Source organism: Lepisosteus platostomus, unplaced genomic scaffold (assembly GCF_059453375.1).
Source record: "Lepisosteus platostomus isolate fLepPlt1 unplaced genomic scaffold, fLepPlt1.hap1 Scaffold_90_H1, whole genome shotgun sequence".
Lineage (NCBI taxonomy): Eukaryota > Metazoa > Chordata > Actinopteri > Semionotiformes > Lepisosteidae > Lepisosteus > Lepisosteus platostomus.
The window spans coordinates 49,516-56,491 of NW_028291702.1; the positions used below are offsets into that span (position 1 = coordinate 49,516).

A 6,976-nucleotide genomic window follows, 5' to 3' on the forward strand; every position below is an offset into this window, starting at 1 on the left:
AAGTTTCAGCGTTTAATGGTGGGATGGCACCTGTGCTTTTTCCCCCCAACCGCTAGAATATGATTCGCACCAAACCCAAAAGAAATACTGCACAGTTCAGGAACTTCATCAACCTAGCAACTGTAAAATAAGCTTACAAACAACTGAATTGAAATGCCAAAAAGTTCAGAGAAAGGCACAAACTATGTTTACTTGGGGTTTACAAAATTAAAGCTAACTAAAACTGTAATGATAAACAATCATGCTGCCAATGGACAGAGAAATATCATGTTTTTTGAATAATGTATTATTTGTTATATAGGAACCCAGTATAAGGGAATCCCTTGCGATCCTGTCTGCAGAGATAAAGGTAAGTATTTTTTTCTCTTTAGCTCTGTCACTCCAAGAAATATAATGAACATAAATATATTTGCCAATCTTTTCATAGTAATCCAAACAACTCTGCGTGCATCTGACATTTGTAATATTTATCTACCGCAGTATAACTCTTCTGGCAAGGCGATTGGTATTGTACCTTGAAAGAAAACTGATTGGAAATGTCATGTACTCTATGGTTTCTATTGATGTCAAGTGGCAAATGTTGACTGGTGATGTTATGTGAATCTTAGGAAATGGTCATTTTTCAATCGAGTCTATGTTTCTCAGAATTTGAGACAGAGAGGTCAATCTCTGCAATCCGAGCTGAGGGTATTTCTTGGAATGGAAAGGTAAGAGCAACGTGTTCTTTGATATTCTCTTAAGACTCTTCGCCAGATTTTACGATGAAAAATGTAAATAATAATAACAAACTATTTTATATAGTGCCTTGAAAGGTGGCTTCTTTACAGAATGACAAAACCAACTACAATAAATAATACACAAGATATGCATGATGACAATACACAGTTAGAGGAGACAGTAGATGGTCATTGTCAGTGTATCCTGAAGGTAGTTTTCCAATTTTTTGGAACGGGGTAAAAGAGGCCACCTCTACTAGAATCTTTGTCCTAACCAAAAATGTAACAAAGTATAATAATAATATTAAAAATAATAATAATAAACTTTATTTATAGAGCACCTTTCATACAAATAGTGCTTTGGTGCTTTAAAAAGCAAGCGTAAAAATAAAATATTAAAATTGAGAGATATACTTTCAGTTGTCAAGGAAAATACAGCAATACAGTAAAGCAACATACATGTCAATTAAATAAATACAAATTAGGAAAGTCGTAATAAAATAAGAACAATTAAAGAGAACTAAAAAAAGAAACAGAAATAGAAAGAACAAAGAACCACTTTAACTAAAAGCAACATTTTCAAATGTTTTTTAAAACAATGTACCGAGCTTGACTGCCTAATAAAAAGTGGAAGTGAGTTTCATAATTTAGAAGCATAAAAACAAAAAGCAGCCTCTCCACTCTTTCTGCATTTCACATGTGGTATTTGCAGTAGGCCAGTATGTGCAGATCTCAGGTCACGTATAGGAACATATGAAGACAGACATTCAGTAAGGTACAGACGTGCTAGGTCGCTTAAAGCTTTAAAAACAAGTAAAAGAACTTTCAAATTTATCCTAGATAATACAGGTGACCAGTGAAGTTTTTTCAAAACAGGAATGATATTCTCTTTCTTGTATTTGTTAGGATATGTGCTACTGCATTTCGAACAAGTAGTAAGGGATTTATTGTTTTCTTGGGAAGCCCACAAAACAGAGCATTATAATCATATCCACATCAATGTGAGCAATGGAGAAGTCAAATTAACGTGTCTAAATATCATCTAGTTCTATCCCAGGGAAGAGGGCTGTTGCCTACACAGACGACAAGACACAAAACGCTCAACTGTGCAAAACACGCATAAGGACATCAGTCAGGAGGAACAAGGTAAAGTGTTTTTACTTCTTCACCATGGTCATGTAGTTTCACTCCAAGCACTGTCTTATGAAATAACTGTGGAAACGACCTCCCCAACATTTTGGGTTGTTGCATTTTGCTTCAATGAATTTTAACCTTTTCTTTTAGACATTAAGAGGAAGGACACATTCACCCTTGGTAGAGATTCAGTTGTTCTACGAGATGTCAAGGTGAGAATTAACCACTTCAGGCATAAGTCAATCCACATGACCGGAAATGGGGCAATGAACAGGATATGGGGATTTTGCTAGTTATAAAGTACAATAATCATCATTACATGATCTAAGACTACTGAAGTATAAGCTGTGTCCCTGACTGATTAATTAGCAAATTCATCTTCGTAGAGTGGAGCTACACTGAATATGGAGTGAGATCATGTAGGGAATAATGGACTTGTAATAACTAATTGAAGGATAATAATAATCAACGAAAGTGCTTAAAAGTATCAACAAATGCCTTCAAAGTACTTGACACGTACTTTGCTTTCAAAAGTGAAACATAATTAATGCTTACGTAAGATTTCTCTTGACTTCTCAGGAGTATACTAACTCCAAGGACAAGTAACATCACAAACCATTATTTAAGTGCTGATGTTGGAGCTGCAATACTACTACCAAGACAAAAAATGATACAGGTAACACTGCTTTCAGATTTCTAAGAATTGCTAAAATAGTATGTTTACAGAGCATTCAGAGTCTCATAGAGAAAATAAGTTGAGAATATGACAAGTTCCTACCATCTCAAACACTGCCAATCTAGAACAAAAAGAAAGTACTTGAACGCCTGCAGTAATCGAACACAAACCAGAACATATCAGTGCATGACAATGAAATGTAGTCACAAAAGGATTCTACCCTTTCAAGTCCCAAAAAAGACCGAGGAACTTACCGGAGGCGATACCTGGATTTCAAACAGAGTACAATGTAGCCACTGTAGGGGAGAAGATCACAGAGAGCTCTTCTCAGATTGCTCAGAGTCAGCCCCAGCACCCTGTCCTGACTGAAGCAGACAAAGTGGTCAAACAGGTAGGTAGAAATGAGTAAGGAACAGAGAGTATGGTTATTCTTGCATTGTTTTGTTCGTCTGTCAAAGAAAAGAGTGCTTCTGACTTTTGTCAATGTTCATCTTTATTTTAGGAGAAGAACAAACGGTGGTATCACACTTTGCTCAAGTGTATGATACCATGTGTGTACAGCAGACATCACCAAAGGAACAGGAGACACCTTAGTAGAGAACAAGAATATGAAAAGACTGATGAAAAAAGGCACCAGGAGAAATCCATTGAATATGCACAATCTCGTCCAGTATTTCAATGAAAAGTTTCAGTGTTGTTTTTAGTGTCGTCGTATTGCATACATTTAAAACAATGTGTCTTGTTTAATGAACAATTTCATTTACTTTAGTAAAAAGTGTTGTTTACTGTAGTCCTAGCATGCAGGATGCAATTGTTAGAAAAAACGTGAATGAAAAACTGAATGTTTCATATAATATGGGTTTGTGTTAACCCACACCAAAGTGAAATGTTTGATTACGTTTACAAGACATAACACATAGTTCAGTTGAGTGTGAAAGGGAACAACAGAGAAAGTCACAAACAAAACATTTGTGAAGGACTTGATGAATGTTTTTTCTTTAGAAATGACAAAAAATAAAGAATTTTTCAACAAGATGTCTTTCTATAGCGAGTTTCATTTGAGATAGTCTTTTCTTAGAAGTGCAAGAGTGGTATTCCCCTACAACTTATTCCCCAATTTGATCATTCTCAGAAATTAGGAGACGGAAACCACACCTACTGTAATATTAGACCTTGTAACAAGGCAACTAGGTTTCAATGGCTTAAAAGGTGCAGAAAGAGGCTCATGTATAATGACCTCCAGTGTCCCACAGGTTTCCCAAATCATTTCTTAGAGTATGGAAAAAGAGGAAATAAAGTGTCTACAGAAAGCGTATACCCCCTTGAACTTTGTTCAGTTTGTTGCGCCAGTGCCAGAGTTTCATGCAATTAAATGAGGACCTCTTTCTCACACCACATATGTTATACTTTCAATGGGAAAAAAGGAAATATTACTATTGTATACATTTTCACTCACATGTTAATATTTGGTAGAAGCCCTTTTCACAGCAATTTCAGCTGTGAGTCTGTTGGTAATGGGCTCCACCACCTCTGCACCAACAAGATTTGATAATATTTGAGAATTTCAGAAGTCTGTCTGGTTTAGCTGAAGAATCAGCTAAGGTAAGTTTCAGGAAGAGCATCTGATTTCTTTCAATAAAGCAGAACAGAGAAAAAACACACAATACAAAATCATGAGAATTTGTATCCATATGACACTTTGACTCGAATACTTTTATCAGACCTACACAGAGTATATACTGTACACACTTTTTCAGCCCAGGTTTATACATTTGGAACTGCCATTTGTAGGTGTTTTTGTGTCTTAGCTCAACACTGTGAAACCTGTAGTTACAAACATGGAGGATGAAGACATATATTGTACCTCTGACCGGCCTACCTTCCAAGAGGTGAAAGATGAAACTTTTCCTTTATCGTCAACTCAGTGAATGTCTTTAAACTTTCGAAAACTGTAACAAAGAATAAGTTAAAAAACTTATTTTCATTGGACCCACAGAAAAGTCAAAGTTGTCCATAGAAATGCCCGTCTAAATCAGAAATCTACAGCACAAAGGCAGTGGCCTTTCGGGACATAAAAATGAAATCAGACTTTACTCAGACGAATTGCCCTTGGTCAAGGACATCTTGCTATCAGTCACTACAAAGATGTTTTCTCTCGTGCCATGGCTTGCCTGACTTGCTTCTTCTGCTGGATGGCTTCTGGTCGCTGGTCAGGATCGACAGCCAGCATGTCCTGGAGCAGTGTCCTTAGCTCCGTGCTTATGGCTCTATTTACTTTCAGGGGGATGTGGAACTGCAGCCAGGGGTTCTCATGCAGGGCCTCTCCAACAGGCCCTGACAGACATATGCTCCTGTATCGGAAACACACTTTAGTTCAATTCTAAAATATTTCTCAAAGGACTGAAGGAACCTTTGCCTGTTAAGAGTTAACAATTAGGTCCTCAAGAACTGTTTTACGGTTTTCTACACTCCTGGCTGGCCAAGGTCTCTTTAAGGTCTCTTAAGTGGAGGTGTAACTCATGTATCCTACATGTGATTTAGCAACATGAAAGGGAATAGCTTCTTATCGGATTATGGTCTTGGTTAACTGCCTAAGGCTGACCTAAGTGCCTAACTTTCTGACTTTGTTTATACCTTATATGTTAAGAAGCTTCTTCTGACCAATCAGAAATGTATGCTTTATGTATGAACATTTTGCTCATCAAAGTGAGTGAGAGACAAGGTTAACAGAAATTAGCCACGGCAGTAAATGACAGCATATTTTTGGGTTCTTAAATGGTCTCTACCTGGCACACCTGCAGTGCAAACTGACACACACTGTTTAGAGAAACAGCTACTCTATTACTAATATTAATGAAACATTTCTTATTCTATGGAACAAAAACAAACAGTAAAACTAAAACACAGATCTCTTAGCTTCCTATTTCATGAACCAGATGACTGAATGACCAAGCCTAACTAGTAGCCAGAACCCCAGTTAACCCTCCGTAACACAAACTTTAACCACACGACAGGAACTCTTTCAAACTGAGTGAAAATCATAAATGGATCCATAACTTTACATCAATTTACTATGTTGTGCCAATACCTGCATTTACATTTAGAACGAATGATGTCATAGAACCAGCATCACACCAGTTCCAGGTGTCTCCAAGGAGACAACAGAACTTCAGTTGTGTTTGCTAAAATACACACTTTGAAACATACTGTAACACTTAGTTAACATGTCTGGTTTAGTTGAAGAATCGGCTAAGGTAAGTTTCAGCGTTTAATGGTGGGATGGCACCTGTGCTTTTTCCCCCCAACCGCTAGAATATGATTCGCACCAAACCCAAAAGAAATACTGCACAGTTCAGGAACTTCATCAACCTAGCAACTGTAAAATAAGCTTACAAACAACTGAATTGAAATGCCAAAAAGTTCAGAGAAAGGCACAAACTATGTTTACTTGGGGTTTACAAAATTAAAGCTAACTAAAACTGTAATGATAAACAATCATGCTGCCAATGGACAGAGAAATATCATGTTTTTTGAATAATGTATTATTTGTTATATAGGAACCCAGTATAAGGGAATCCCTTGCGATCCTGTCTGCAGAGATAAAGGTAAGTATTTTTTTCTCTTTAGCTCTGTCACTCCAAGAAATATAATGAACATAAATATATTTGCCAATCTTTTCATAGTAATCCAAACAACTCTGCGTGCATCTGACATTTGTAATATTTATCTACCGCAGTATAACTCTTCTGGCAAGGCGATTGGTATTGTACCTTGAAAGAAAACTGATTGGAAATGTCATGTACTCTATGGTTTCTATTGATGTCAAGTGGCAAATGTTGACTGGTGATGTTATGTGAATCTTAGGAAATGGTCATTTTTCAATCGAGTCTATGTTTCTCAGAATTTGAGACAGAGAGGTCAATCTCTGCAATCCGAGCTGAGGGTATTTCTTGGAATGGAAAGGTAAGAGCAACGTGTTCTTTGATATTCTCTTAAGACTCTTCGCCAGATTTTACGATGAAAAATGTAAATAATAATAACAAACTATTTTATATAGTGCCTTGAAAGGTGGCTTCTTTACAGAATGACAAAACCAACTACAATAAATAATACACAAGATATGCATGATGACAATACACAGTTAGAGGAGACAGTAGATGGTCATTGTCAGTGTATCCTGAAGGTAGTTTTCCAATTTTTTGGAACGGGGTAAAAGAGGCCACCACTACTAGAATCTTTGTCCTAACCAAAAATGTAACAAAGTATAATAATAATATTAAAAATAATAATAATAAACTTTATTTATAGAGCACCTTTCATACAAATAGTGCTTTGGTGCTTTAAAAAGCAAGCGTAAAAATAAAATATTAAAATTGAGAGATATACTTTCAGTTGTCAAGGAAAATACAGCAATACAGTAAAGCAACATACATGTCAATTAAATAAATAA

General features: G+C 36.3%; 1 long non-coding RNA gene across 1 annotated transcript; it reads right to left on the minus strand.

Moving 5' to 3' along the window:
- Positions 1-3,001: 3,001 nt before the first annotated feature.
- Positions 3,002-4,614, minus strand: LOC148630792 (uncharacterized). Its single transcript, XR_015934997.1, has 2 exons — positions 4,406-4,614; positions 3,002-3,115 (listed from the first exon to the last, which is right to left on the minus strand). It is a non-coding gene; the product is annotated as an uncharacterized LOC148630792 (long non-coding RNA).
- Positions 4,615-6,976: the final 2,362 nt, after the last annotated feature.